General features: G+C 39.4%; 1 protein-coding gene and 1 long non-coding RNA gene across 2 annotated transcripts in view; both read left to right on the forward strand.

The window, feature by feature from the left end:
* Window positions 1-15,461, forward strand: part of LOC103047081 (reticulon-4 receptor-like 1) — a 196,463-nt gene that overhangs the window by 26,561 nt on the left and 154,441 nt on the right. The gene's annotated exons all lie outside the window — the stretch shown is intronic.
* On the forward strand, window positions 1,270-4,703 carry LOC125784900 (uncharacterized). Its single transcript, XR_007427522.1, has 2 exons — window positions 1,270-1,886; window positions 4,376-4,703. It is a non-coding gene; the product is annotated as an uncharacterized LOC125784900 (long non-coding RNA).

Below are 15,461 nucleotides of genomic sequence, written 5' to 3' on the forward strand. Positions count from 1 at the left end.
TATAAAGGGAAATGGATGAGTTAGCAGCTCATATGTGGAGCATCTTTTGCTGGAGTGGAGAGTAAACAGCTGCTCTGAAGTTCATGCTCAGCTCCAGGAGGTGAAAAAAGGACAGGCGGTTTGCTTTTGCTGTTTTTTTTTTGCAGCTATAGCTGCACCAAGAGATGCAGTGTGGGTACGAGAGAGAAGCACGTAGCGCTAATGTAAAAGCCAAAAGACACATGAATTCTGATTTATGTCACATGTCCATGGATCGGATGGGTCCGATTTAGGACCAGATATGAAAGTGACTTCATATGTGGTCTGAAATATACTAAAAAAGAAAAAACATAGGCACGTTCACACAGCCATGAAAAAAAATCTGATCTGAGCCACATTAAGCAAAAAAATCACTTCAGCCAAGTAATGTGAATAAAGTGAAACAGTGTAACAGTAATAAACTGGACAGTTTTGATCATGTGCATTTACACTTGATAAACAAGTGTTTCTCTGGGTGATCAGACTGATATTCTGACTGCTGTGTGTGGGATAAAATGTGCTTCTGTATTTATTTGCTTCTCACTTTTTTAGCTTAAGGACTTCTGTTGCACTTGTAGATTATCTAGAGGAGTTTTTGATGCACTGGGAGGAGTTTTTGTGAGCAGGTGTACATTAGGTCCTGGTGCTGCACAGAAACTGGCTGTTATTTTGGTCTATTTCATTTAGCTTGTGTTTAGACCCAGTTAAAATGACATGATGTAAAAAAGCTGTAGCTTCTGAATTCACACCAATCAGTCTATATAAAATGGACGTGACACCATCAGTCATCTCTGAAATCTTCATGTGCCTCTCTTAACTCACTCTGTACGGGCTGTTCTACAGTGTGAACGAGTCTAGCGGTGGCATCAGCAGCAGCAGTGCTTGCATAATCGGCCGCATTAGCGCTCCATCTGCCTCCTGAACAGTTCCTGCATGTGGATCAGCTCCTCAGCTGCTGAGCTGGTGCCTCAGTGCTCTTCATTTACTTACTGTTCGGATCATTCAAAAAGCTCCTCGACCTGTCTGCCTCTGACTAGACCTGGTGTTTGTGGTGTGTGTTGGGTCTGTGTGGTGTGTGTTGGGTCTGTGTGGTGTGTGTTGGGTGTGTGTGGTGTGTGTTGGGTCTGTGTGGTGTGTGTTGGGTCTGTGTGGTGTGTGTTGGGTCTGTGTGGTGTGTGTTGGGTCTGTGTGGTGTGTGTTGGGTCTGTGTGGTGTGTGTTGGGTGTGTGTTGGGTCTGTGTGGTGTGTGTTGGGTCTGTGTGGTGTGTGTTGGGTCTGTGTGGTGTGTGTTGGGTGTGTGTGGTGTGTGTTGGGTCTGTGTGGTGTGTGTTGGGTCTGTGTGGTGTGTGTTGGGTCTGTGTGGTGTGTGTTGGGTCTGTGTGGTGTGTGTTGGGTGTGTGTTGGGTGTGTGTGGTGTGTGTTGGGTCTGTGTGGTGTGTGTTGGGTCTGTGTGGTGTGTGTTGGGTCTGTGTGGTGTGTGTTGGGTCTGTGTGGTGTGTGTTGGGTCTGTGTGGTGTGTGTTGGGTCTGTGTGGTGTGTGTTGGGTGTGTGTTGGGTGTGTGTGGTGTGTGTTGGGTCTGTGTATGGTGTGTGTTGGGTGTGTGTGGTGTGTGTTGGGTCTGTGTATGGTGTGTGGGGTGTGTGTTGGGTGTGTGTGGTGTGTGTTGGGTCTGTGTATGGTGTGTGGGGTGTGTGTTGGGTGTGTGTGGTGTGTGTTGGGTCTGTGTGGACGGGGTGGACGGATGAATGAATTCAAGGTAAAAGCGGTGAGCTTATAGGAGCTTATATATACTTATATTCAGCTCTGTAAATAAATGAAGAGATCACTTCAGTTTCTGAATCAGTTTCTCTGATTTTGCTATTTATAGGTTTATGTTTGAGTAAAATTAACATTGTTGTTTTATTCTATAAACTACAGACAACATTTCTCCCAAATTACAAATAAAAATATTCTCATTTAGAGCATTTATTTACAGAAAATGAGAAATGACTGAAATAACAAAAAAAAGATGCAGAGCTTTCAGACCTCAAATAATGTAAAGAAAACAAGTTCATATTCATAAAGTTTTAAGAGTTCAGAAATCATCAATATTTGGTGGAATAATCCTGGTTGGTTTTAATCACAGTTTTAATTTCATGCATCTTGGCATCATGTTCTCCTCCACCAGTCTTACACACTGCTTTTGGATAACTTTATGCTGCTTTACTCCTGGTGTAAAAATTCAAGCAGTTCAGTTTGGTGGTTTGATGGTTTGTGATCATCCATCTTCCTCTTGTAGAATATGTAGATGTAAAATAACAGTGACAGAGTGAGGTAATGTGTGTGTGTGTGTGTGTGTGTGTGTTTGTGTGTGTGTGTGTGCGCGTGTGCGTGTGTGTGTGCGTGCGTGTGCGTGTGCGTGTGTGTGTGTGTGTGTGTGCGCGTGTGTGTGTGTGCGCGTGTGCGTGTGTGTGTGCGTGCGTGTGCGTGTGTGTGTGCGTGTGCGTGTGCGTGTGTGTGTGTGTGCGCGTGTGTGTGTGTGCGCGTGTGTGTGTGTGCGCGTGTGTGTATTTGGTAGGGTTGTATCAAGAGAACATAAGATGAAAGCAGTATCTATCATGGAAAGAGAATATATGCTAATAATAAAAATGGTTAACTGATTTAAATCAGTGAATTTACTGTCCTGTGTTTCACAGAAGGATACCCACTCCTAAAGTGTTTCACATTAAAGCTGATATCACTCCCACTATCAGTTCCACTCCCTTGAATGATGCAATGGAAGCTAATGGGTGCTAGAATGCTCATTACCCACCAGCCAGCTGCTGCTTTTTATTTGATTTTTAACAGGCAGAAGTTGTAAACGGGGCTTTTATGAGGCTGTAACTGTAAGGACCTAAGTATACGTTTTGGGGTGGATATTTGAGTTGCCACGTCTTATAAATAGCCATTGATTTTTGCACCAGCACAGCTTTCACTGTGTTAGGATCCACAGGCTTGCACATTCACATATCAGTTACTTAAATAATAGGGTTTATTCAGAGGCTAATGACCGTGCTTATTTTGTTTGTTTGTTTTAAGTGCGTGGTTTTTAAAATGCTATGTTCAGTTGCCAGTCTTTTGCAGTTGGTGACCCAAAAGCACCTCTAGATTCTCAGTATCTTACCTGGAGATATTCTTCCCTGGAGAACATACAGCCATTTCCAGTTCCGGCGTGTTTGGCATGCTTTTTGCCTTCAGTCATGTCTTTGCTCAGTGAAGCGAATGCTCTGTGGGGTTGAGTTTGGGTGAGTGATTGGGCCAGTGAAGAACGTTCACACCTTTAGGCCCAGTCACATCCACCAACCATCACAGTGGACGGTCACAGTATCAGCAGAACCCCGTGAGCACAGGTTTCACCAGCTGCCGTACATAAACTCCTCATAAACTCCTCATAAACTCCTCATAAACTCCTCATAAACTCCTCAGATACAGTGAAATCATCCCCTCATCTCTTCATAAGACTTCATCCCATCCCAATGTGTGGGGTTGTGTGTGTGTGGGGTTGTGTGTGTGTGGGGTTGTGTGTGTTGTGTGTGTGTGTGTGTGTGTGTGTGTTCTGTGTTCTTGCCTCTCAGCTGTTATCTGTTGTACTCAGCTGGGTTTAACACTGTTTAATGCTGTTTCTGTGCTGCGATCAGTTTACTCCATTAGTTTCAGTCTAATTTCACTTGATTTAACTCGAATCAAGCCTAGATGTGAGTTAAACACGTTACAGATGCATTTAACCCTGTATGAGTTATTAAAGGTCTTATCACGGCTGTATGGTGATAACTGACTGCATTTTCACACCTGAATAATTTGAAGATAAATGGATCACGATGTAAAAGTGAAATATACAAACACACTGTCATATGCGCAAAATCTGAGTAGAATTTTTTTTCTCATATTCCAGTCAGACCAGTGGGATCTGAAGCTGAAATTCAACATTGATATCTAGATATGTAGTGTCTGACCCCAATCTTTACATGTGAAATATTCATCAAAATCGATATTGTATTTTTGAAAATTAATACAGTATTGCAAAACATAATATTGCAATAATTTAATATACCAATATTTACTTATACCATATTTTTTAGATGTTGAAAAGCAGCTGTACAGAAATTTGGAAATAAGACAAAAAGAAAAGTCTCAGTGTGCCAAAGGTGACTTTCTTAAAGCTGCAGGAAGAAACATTGAGAGGACCTCTGGTCAGAATTACTTACATTATTGTTAAAAAATCACTGTACCATCACATATGACCATTGCTATGTGTAGAAGCATTGTAAATAGCTCTGTAAATAAATGAAGGTCGCACTTCAGTTTCTGAATCAGTTTCTCTGATTTTACTATTTATAGGTTTATGTTTGAGTAAAATGAACATTGTTGTTTTATTCTATAAACTACAGACAACATTTCTCCCAAATTACAAATAAAAATATTCTCATTTAGAGCATTTATTTACAGAAAATGAGAAATGACTGAAATAACAAAAAAGATGCAGAACTTTCAGACCTCAAATAATGCAAAGAAAACAAGTTCATATTCATAAAGTTTTATATGAGTTCAGGTTTTTAATCACAGTTTTTTTCATGCATCTTGGCATCATGTTCTCTTCCTCCACCAGTCTTACACACTGCTTTTGGATAACTTTATGCTGCTTTACTCCTGGTGCAAAAATTCAAGCAGTTCAGTTTGGTGGTTTGATGGTTTGTGATCATCCATCTTCCTCTTGATTATATTCCAGAGGTTTTTAATTTGATAAAATAAAAAGAAACTCAGCGTTTTTGAGTGGTTTGTAAGTTGCAGAGAAGTATATATGTATTACACTGGAGGCAAGAACAGTGTAAGTATTGGAATTTTTTAAAGGTGAAGTCCATGTACACAGTGCATTCGGTAGTGGAGGATGGGCACCTAGTACAAGGCAGTATCTGGTCTCTGACAGTCTCATTGTTAAGCTTCAGGGTGGACATGTGAGCAGTCATAAATTCAGAAGAAAGAAAATAATTAAAGTACTTCTGCCTGTATTTATGAATCACAGAGAATGTTAGCATTAGCATTGTTAACATCGACTCCAGCAGACCTGACTAAATCTCCCTAACTGACAGGAGAGAGCCAGAAGGGAACACAGACCTGAGAGCACCCTAAACCCTTACATTCATCCACTCCACCGTCCACAACCCTGACTGATCTCATGCCAGCTGTGGGAGAGCAGCAGCAGCAGCAGCATCTCAGTGTTTAATGTGTTCATAAACCTCTGCATCTGCAGCCTTTATCTTAGAGGATAAGATCATTACCAAAAGCTAAACTAAACTAATAAGGGTTCATCTTAAAGTTCTGGATCCAAATCTTTTTCTCCATGTTAAACTAAACAGAATTATGCACTGTGTGTGTTAGTGTGTGTTTATTTTCACTGTGTAGTGCAGAGGTCCAAATCATGACTAAGCGTCAGGAGCAAACACTAATCTGAGATTTCCACCAAAACCACACAGTGAAAGAGATGGTGGATAAAGAGTGAGAGCAGTACTATTATTCTAATCTGACTCTCTGTTTGGCTTCCTGGCTCTGTTACTGTGTAATCAGCACCAGGACAAGAACAAGAAGAAGATGGTTATAGGATAAAGTGTGTTAAATGTTAGTTAGGCCTGTCACAATAATGGTATCATTTATTATATACAGTGACGAAAAAAGTACATGAACCCTTTGGAATTTGGATGGATTTTTACTTAAAATGTGATCACATCATATCAGGGCTATTAACAAATATAATGTGCCTAAAATATAAAATAAAATAAAAATATTTTCATTTATGTATATATGGTTGAAAACAACCATAAACAAAGTGTGTAAAGCCTGGTGATAACTCTAATGTGATCTTAACGCTCTGTTTACTCCTCTTTTCCTACGGGTCAAAAATGAGCCGCCCTACCCAACCCCAAAATAAAGCAGCCTGATTGAATTTAATCCTCCAAATGTTTTATTCTCCAGGATGATTTTTGATGGCTGGTGTGATGAACAGGAGGAAGGTGGATGGGATGAAATGTGCTGCACATGAGCAGCTGAATACACTGTTGGCCCTGGAGTCATTCTTATGCTGTTTGATGCTGTGTGTATTAGAGAGAGTGTGTGTGTGTGTGTGTGGGTGTGTGTATTAGAGAGAGTGTGTGTGTGTGTGTGTGTGTGTGTGTGTGTATTAGAGAGTGTGTGTGTGTGTGTGTGGGTGTGTGTATTAGAGAGAGTGTGTGTGTGTGTGTGTGTGTGTGTGTGTGTATTAGAGAGTGTGTGTGTGTGTGTGTGGGTGTGTGTATTAGAGAGTGTGTGTGTGTGTGTGTGTGTGTGTATTAGAGAGTGTGTGTGTGTGTGTGTGGGTGTGTGTATTAGAGAGTGTGTGTGTGTGTGTGTGGGTGTGTGTATTAGAGAGAGTGTGTGTGTGTGTGTGTGGGTGTGTGTATTAGAGAGAGTGTGTGTGTGTGTGTGTGTGTGTGTGTGTGTATTAGAGAGTGTGTGTGTGTGTGTGTGGGTGTGTGTATTAGAGAGAGTGTGTGTGTGTGTGTGTGTGTGTGTGTGTGTGTATTAGAGAGTGTGTGTGTGTGTGTGTGGGTGTGTGTGTGTGTATTAGAGAGTGTGTGTGTGTGTGTGTGGGTGTGGCCTTTATACTTTTTTATATTTAAATAAACAGTGTTTTGGTAATAATAGTTTATTAAAATACATTACCGGCTACCGTTGTTGCATCTAATGGTCAACAAGAGACATATGGCCTAAATATTTTGACATTTTTGGATAAAGCAATGTATTCTGGGAAATTAAGTGCTGTCCTATGATTTTCCACCATTTAAAAAGTTATTATAATTTAATGATCAATAATATCTGTATTAAATTCATGTTGTAATCATATTTAATATATATACTATAAAGCTCCATTGTTAATTACACCTTAATTATGTGTTATAATGTTTTTTGAATTTCATGTAATTCCAATTCTTCCTTCTGCTGTTTGAATTTGTATTGCAATTCTGCTTCCTGTTTGCAGTTTCATTTTAAACTTAATTTAATTGAAATGTATGTGTTTTATGGATCATTCTAAATCGATCCCAACCATGAAGTATGCTGAAGGTATAAGCGTGGTTTGGTCTTGCTTTGCTGCATCAGGGTCTGAGCAGTTTACAATTATTAAGGGAAAGATAAATTCCCCAAGTGCATCAAAAAATGCACTAGTGAGAGTGTACCTCAGCTGAATGTCAGCTGTAGAAGTTGGGTGATGCAACAGGACAATGACCCAAAACACCGGAGCAAATCCACAACAGAATGGATTAAGAAAAATATAAAAATATGCAGAGCCCAGATCTCAGATGATATTATATTATTATATAATTATTATATCAGTGGATTAGATCATAACATGATTTTAAAATGGCAATACAAACATTTACTACAATGTATTGCTAAAAACTGAACATTTATTGTTGCAGGCTTATGGGTGGTAGTGTCGGGGCTGCATGTTCACAGTAAGAAAACAGAAACGGTCTGCTGGAGGACACGTATCCCGGATGATCCCCTCTGCCAACTTGCTGCTTACTGAGAATAAAAAAAGCCCTCGTCTTGACGGGGAGAGCCTGTACCAACGCCCATCTGCCCCACTTTACAACTTCCTCTCTTTGGATCATGCTGGTGTTATAAAAGGATATTAGTAAGAGTTCCAGAGAAGATGGCTTATGACGCACTCTGCTTCTGATGGACAGAGAAATGAATCTCGGCTGACGCTGATGTCGGCCGGCTGGTTGAAGCACTTTCAGAAAGAAACCGGTGGCTTTTTTATTTTTATTTTTTTAATTATGAGTCGAAAAATGGCATTTCCACCACGTATTAGTTAAAATGGCTTATTCAGTGCCTCGTTTCAATGAGTCAGTCCTCACACTGGGTTATTTTCAGCACAGTTTAGGTGGGAGATTTAAACAGGAAATCTGATGGCACAGATGAAATGTTGATTACATGGTTTTTTGACCCATTTTCTCTCACCGGCGTGATGTTAGCTCATTGTGAGATGAAAGCAGTTTATCTGTATTTTACCTTTAGGGCCGTTTGTTTAGAGCAGCACTTCTATCTTCTGTTCGCTGCAGCACACTTCACTATCACTAATGAACTCCTCTTAATCAGTGTGCATATGGTTTATGAAAAAGCATAGTACTGCGTGCCATACTTAAGATAAGATAAGATTATAACTGTGTGCTCTTGTCGGCAGAACTTGAGCGGAATGTTTATGCAGCTCTCGACTGGTGCACTGCTACTCTAACTTTATGTGAATATGAATTATGCAGTGATGTCTAAAACAGCATACTTACTGCTATTATGTAAGGAGACGGGCTACTTTTCGATGCAGGCCGCAGCTGTAATGTCTTTTTAATTCAGAATATGCAATATTACTCTGTTTTCCACTTTTTCTGAACATGTGTGTTGACATTTTATAATGAAATCTAACACATATTTATTCCATAAGGTAATACAATGTTTAATAGATTCTATAATATTACTCTGAAATATCCTGAGCTGTTATTTGGGTTGGGTTTTTTTTGGTCTAAAAAAAACTCAATTTGCTGTGGCATGGATTCCACATACAGTTTTTACCTTTTCAGGAGCACTTTTATGTGTAGTTCTCTTGTTCCATCTCTTTCCAAAGGTGTTCTACTAGAGGACCACTAAAGAACACCAAACCATGCGTCATGTTTTGCTCTGTTAAAGATCATTATTATAATGGGAACGGCCTTTAAAACTCTGGTCATGAAGAAATGCTCATGATCACAATCAGTACTCAAATAGTTTGTGGAATGTAAGCAGCTGATTGGCAGTAAGGGCCCACAGTGTACAAAGCACTTCCCCACACCATTACTCCCCTTCACCAGGCTGAAAAGTGGTAAAAGCAGGTTGTGTCTGTGTCTGATTCAAACTGTTGGTGTCGAATTTGATCTTAGCATTTGTTTAAATTGTGCTGTTGAAACTAGAGATGCACAATATTGAAATTATATACTGAAAAAAGGTATCTGCTGATAATTTTTTAAGAATCTTCAGCATTGGCAGCGCTACTTCAGTTGGCCGACACTGGGCATTGATTTTAGTATCTATTGATTTAGATCTATTGTTTTATTTAACCTGTAATTTTAAAAGAGTGTTTAAAGCTGCGACCAGTTAGGTAAATTAATGTGAAACAAAAAAAATGTAACAAAAAAATGTGAAAAACATTCTCAGGACACTCCGTTTATTTTATTGTTAGCATATAATTGTTTTTCAGATCATCAAACTAATAAAAATATTATATCATCACAACACAAACACAAAATTCAGTCTTTAAATGAAGGCTTTTATTATTATTTTTATTATTATAAGGTCCTGCCACAGCTTCTTAATATGATTCAGGTCAGGACTTTGACTAGTCTTCACTTTGTTTTTCTTCAGCCGTTCAGAGGTGGACTTGCTGGTGTGTTTTGGGTCATTGTCCTGCTGCAGAACCCAAGTTTGTTTCAGTTTGAGGTCACGAACAGATGATCGGACATTCATTTTCAGGATCTTTTGGCAGACAGCAGAATTCATAGTTCCATTTATTTATCACAGCAAGTCTTCCAGACCCTGACGCAGCAAAACAGCCCCAGACCATCACACTACCACCACCATGTTTTACTGCATGTTATGCCAGATGTAACGGGGCACACACCTTCCAAAATGTTCAACATTAGTCTCATCAACTTTTCGCCAAAGTCTTGAGAATCAAGATGTTTTCTGGCAAAATTTAGATGAGCCTTAATGTTTTGGTTTGTTTGTTTGTTTGTTTGTTTAGCAGTGGTTTTCATCTTTGCACACAATTTTTGCCCAGTTTCTTACTTATGGTGAAGTCATGAACACTGACCTTAACCGAGGCAGGTGAGGCCTGCAGTTCTTTGGCTGATGTTGTATGATCTTTTGTGACCTCTTGAATAATTCGTCGCTGCTCTCTTGGGGTAATTTTGGTTTTGCTGGCCACTCCTGGGAAGGTTCACCACTGTTCCACATTTTCACTGTTTGTGGATCATGGCTCTCACTGTGGTTCTCTGGAGTCCCAAAACTTTATACCCTTTTCTAGACTGATATTTTTTAACTACATTCTTTTTCATTTGTTTCTAAATTTCTTTAGATTTTAGCATGATGTCTAGCTTTTGATTATCTATTGGTCTACGTCTCTTTGTCAGGCAGGCAAGTGATTTCTGGATTGGCAACAGGTGTGGCAGTAATCAGACCTGGCTGTGGCTGGTGAAATTAAACTTAACTATGATTAACCACAGTTATGTTTTAACTGGGTGGCAAACACTTTTTCACACAGGGCCATTTAAGTTTAGATTTTGTTCTCCCTTAATAATAAAAACCTTCATTTAAAAAACTGCTTTTTGTGTTTACTTGTGTTGTCTTTGACTAATATTTAAATTAGTTTGATGACGCCTTTGCTCTGTTTTCCTGTGTGTTCCCCAGTAATTTTCCGTCACATGTTTGTAATTTGTAGCTCCGCCCCTCGTTACCTGTTTCCCCAGGTGTGTGCTTCCTGTGTGTATAAACAGTCCCCTAATGTCTGTGTTTATTCGTCGGCTTTTGAACCTCCTCTGTCGTTTGGCTTTTCTCGTTAGTTCCAGTTTATAGCGCTCTGTTTATCTCTTTGTTTATTTCTAGTTCCTTGTTTATTTTCTCTTGTCCTGTTTAGTTATTTTTCTGTCTAGTTAGTTTCTAGTTATTTTTTTCCTGTTTGTTTGTTTTCATTTTCTCTCGTTTGTTCCTTGTTTGTTTCTTTGTTGTATATTCGGTCTCACCTGCTTTTACTTCCGACTCCTGTCTCCAGATCGTTACAATCTGAAATTTTTAAGAATTATAAACATGCAAAAACATAAGAAATCATGAAGCGGAGAAACCCTTTTTCACACCACTGTATAAGGTTTTTGGTAATATGTATTTCAGGCCTTCCATGTGCAGAAATTGAAATTCACTAGTCTTCAACCCTCTGCAGCCTCAGCTTTCTGTTCCTAGCAGTCAGAAGTCTACCCTGACATGGTCTTAATGGATGTTTTATAACACTATTATTAAAACAATTAATAAAAATCCCAGTAAAACAGCTGGTATAGTAATATTTAAACCACCCTATACATAATCAGCAGATACACAAAGCTTAAAATCACAGATATCACAGTTAGAACATTTTAAAGTGGTGTTATCTGGCCTCTGCAGGTGTTTGATTTCAGTTTCAGGCCTCTAATAATAATCAGTGTATTTACTGAAATGCATCTCTTAAAGAGTATATCACTTCCTCACCTCAGGTTTTTGGCGTTTTCTGTTAATCAGATTGTGAGGCTGTAAGAACTGCTTTCACTTATGTGTTTACCTGAAACCGGCAGATGATTTGGCACGGTCCAGAACTTCCCCTGGACGAGGTGTGCCAGAGTACCTTCACTCACACTGAGGAAACAGATGGTCCTCTGCGCTGCCAAGCACCTGTGTATGTGTGTGTGTGTGTGTGTGTGTGGTGTATATTACCTGTTTGGATGCTCACGAGGGTGTTTTCGTGCCCATCTGGAAAAGCTTAGCAGACTACCTGGATACAGAGGAGAGGAGAATTGTGAAAATGTTCATTATTTTCTTGCGTATTTTGAGATCGTGCTCTTTCTCTGAGTTAAATCTGAGAACAGAACAGATGTTCCAGAGAACAGATAATGTTGACTATGAGCTGATTGGTCGGTTAGATGACAGAAGCTCATTATATGGGCAGAGCAGTCTATACTGTCATGTGAGTATTGTGGACTGTGGGGTTTTAGTACCAGATTATATGTAACAGCATTACATATTTAAGATGCATAGAAACAGTACCTGTGATCCAGTAACAGACAAAATAAAATAAAGTAGATTACAGTTACATTTATAAAATAAGCAGATTACTAGCAGGAATAACATTACAGCCTTTACAGCATTTATACTCCTGCTGTTTTTCTCTCCACCCTCCTCTCCTTCTCTCACAAACACACACACACACACACACACACACATCATCATCATGGATCTTGTGTCCTAAGATCCATCATCAACTTCATCAGTATCCAGATCCTCATGACCTCATGATGATGTGCACAGGTTAACCAGGTTTCATTGTTTTGTGTTGCATCATGGATACAGATTCAGACAGGATTACATTTATATCGGGTCAGTGGGGTGATTCTCTCCTTCACTGGGGCTCCTTTGTAATTTCATTTCCGGATCAACCATGACTGTTTTTCCTCTGTCCTTTGAGGAGATTAAAGGCTGAATCACCTGCTGTTTTTTTACTCAACTTGGGCGTGTTTGATCATTTTGAGCTTTGCTTGGATTAGATTAGTTCATCAGTAAATAGTTTTTTTTTCACCCTCAGTGATGAAACTCTCACTTATGAATTGCAATACAATGACTTTAGCATAAATCTGCTTTAAATACTGGAATATTTGCATCATTTGATCGTATTTTCTCTTCATGTAAACATATCCAAGATCCTCTAGATATCAGATTTTTGTGTTTGTATGATAATTCAGCCGCACAGTTCAGATAAGATGTGCTGCTGATTAAGACTGAAGTAAAATTACATTTATTTTAAGTAACAGTTTATAGAAAGTCTGTCTGTCTGTCTGTTGGTACACTTTCTAATATCTAATATCTGTTGTTGTTTGTCCAGTATTCATGTAAAAACATTTATAGTGATGTAAATGAGCGATGATTAGAAGTGTGTGTGTGTTAACATTAGCGCACTCGGTTCTGAACGTGCTTAAAATAAGCAGCTAAATACTTATTACTACTTTCCAGCTTTAAACTAAACACTGACTTAAATAACTCAAAGAACTGTGTCACTGACACCATATTTATGAAAATACCCTTTCAGGCGCCGCCATACTTCAGCAAAAATATGACTATTATCCCACATGTTGATTTAAACAGGATTTTTATATATAACTGGGGTTATTTTTTCTATAAAAATGTCTGACATGGTGTTTGTGGAAGAGACTAATCACTAATAATGACAGTCTCATATCTGCAGATAAATATTTACTGCATGCCTTGGTATTTTAATGTGGTTTATCAGTCTGGTATCTTCTGAATATTTATATTTTGGGATTGTATTCTTTCTAAAGTCTGTTGTAAATGTTATTTGTTATAAACAATGGCAGTGACTTGTGCAATTTGCAGTAAGGACTGTAAACAGACTTGTTCTGCTCTTTCTCAGCAACTAAAAAAAATACTCATTTTAAAGCATATAAAGGCCTGTGGGAATAATATGTGATTTCCTCGGACTGTGCTGGGGCAGCTCGGACTGTTTTTCCATGATTTGTTTTCAGAGAGCTTCAGTATCAGGATTGGATAGGTCAGAACAGCGGTGAGTCATCCCTTTAGGAACTTTTTTTTGCTGCAGCTATTAAGTTTCTGTTTTAGAGACATTTTTCCTTTCCTTTTCCAGCAGCAATATGTAATCAAGCAGCATCTCCTAAAGTGCTGCAACAGACAACAGCCTTTCCACACGGGGTGGAGTGCGGGGGGGACAGGATTACCCACATCTACAGACCCAGGAAGGAGATGATTGAGCAAATGATTGAACAAAAAAAAGGAAAAGGAAAGGTGAGAGAGAGAGAGAGAGAGAGAGAGATTATGCTTCCAGGCATTCATTCCATCAATTTGTCAACAGCCGGATCAATATTCTCTCAATCTGTCTTGTAATAGCATGACCCCAGATTCAGCTGCACAACTAATCGACCATTCATACACACTCACACAGGAATGCCGAGAATGCAATCAACCATACAGCTGTGTACTGTGCTCACACACACACACACACACACACACCAGTCTGATATTATCTGTGATGCAATGTAACCTCCTACCGAGAATATCTTTCCCTACTCTATCCTCCAGAAGATAAAAAGCAGATTTTCTTTTACTATGGTAACAAACACCAAAGAGCAAAAGGAATCAGATTAAATCAGTTTGTAAAGCATTCAATTATAAAAACCAATGACAATTTCCATGCCTTTAAATGAAATGATCCATATTATCCAGTAATACCATATTTAATCACGAGCCTAATGTGAATTCCAAATAAACCTCAGAAAAGAACACCTCGAAAGAGGCCGTGACGCTGTTGTACAGCTCTATTTTAAGATGAAACGTACTTTTGGCATTTGGCCACCTTCTCTCCTTCTTGCGATTCAGAACCACCTACGCTCTGCTCTTCAGCGAGAGATACACCGGTCGTCCCTCCTCCGTGTTCTGACACGTACATGTTCTGAGAAGCAATGGAGCACTCAAAGCAATCGCCTGTCCCAAGAGGGTGAGTCCCGGGGCCGGGCGCTGTGGGGCCTCAGCAGAGCCTGCGGGAGTTTTACACAGAATGAGGTGGAGCGCTCTCAGGAGTGGTGTGAATAATGCAGTTCCAGGCTGAGTGTGCTGGTCAGTCATAGAGCTGCAGTGCTTCACAATTAACCATTCATGTTTCTGGGCCTCTGCAGGAAACGCTCGGCGCTGGGGCTGTTCAGACATGTTGCTAAGCACAGGTCTTTTCATGAGAAACGATGGATATAGGAAGTTGAGATGTAAGAGAGGCAGACAGAAGATTACACTTACACTGATTTCAGTTAAATAAGCTTAAAAATAGCATTTACAATGTAATCTAAACACAAATGTAGAATGGAGCAACACACACTGATGCTAACACTGCACAAATACACACGCAGGCACTTCATGACTCTGGGTACAGTTAAATTAATTAGGGTGCTACAACACATCATACAATATCTTAATAATACTACCTAAATTAAACTACTATGTTTATGTGTGATGATTTACTGACTGAAAACAGTTCATCAATTAAAACTGAAGGTACAAATTAAGTTAATGAAGAAATCACTATAAATATTTTGTAGTTCACAGTCCACAGATTGTTCCACTTGGTGTAATTGGAGTCCAGAAGGCTGAAATCCTGCATCCTCTGTCAGTATGGTCAGGACAGGTGTGTGAGAAGGACCTGCAGGATGGGTGTCTCGGTCATAAAGATGAGGGTGTCTGACAGCCTCACGCTCAATCAGTGTTTGATTTGGACTCTCAGAGTGACAGAGATTGATGGAGAGAATAGAAGCTCTTTTCCTCACACGCTTCCTTTATTCTCCTCTCTTTAAGCTTTCTTTGTCTACTGACATTCTCTCATTCTTGTTTCTTTTCATTTTTCAATCACTTTCAAGCACACACACACACACACACACACACACACACACGTGCACGCACATGCAGAGAGGAGTGGGAGGTTAACTTGTATAAAAGAGAATTACAGTATGAACACAGTGCTCTTTTTTTGCCCTCCTGTTATGTTGCAGGTCAGATTGACCCATTTCACTCATTTTGTTAATTATTTTTTTAAACCTTTTTTTCTTAG

The sequence above is a fragment of the Astyanax mexicanus genome, chromosome 20 (assembly GCF_023375975.1).
Source record: "Astyanax mexicanus isolate ESR-SI-001 chromosome 20, AstMex3_surface, whole genome shotgun sequence".
In the NCBI taxonomy this organism is placed as follows: Eukaryota; Metazoa; Chordata; class Actinopteri; order Characiformes; family Acestrorhamphidae; genus Astyanax; species Astyanax mexicanus.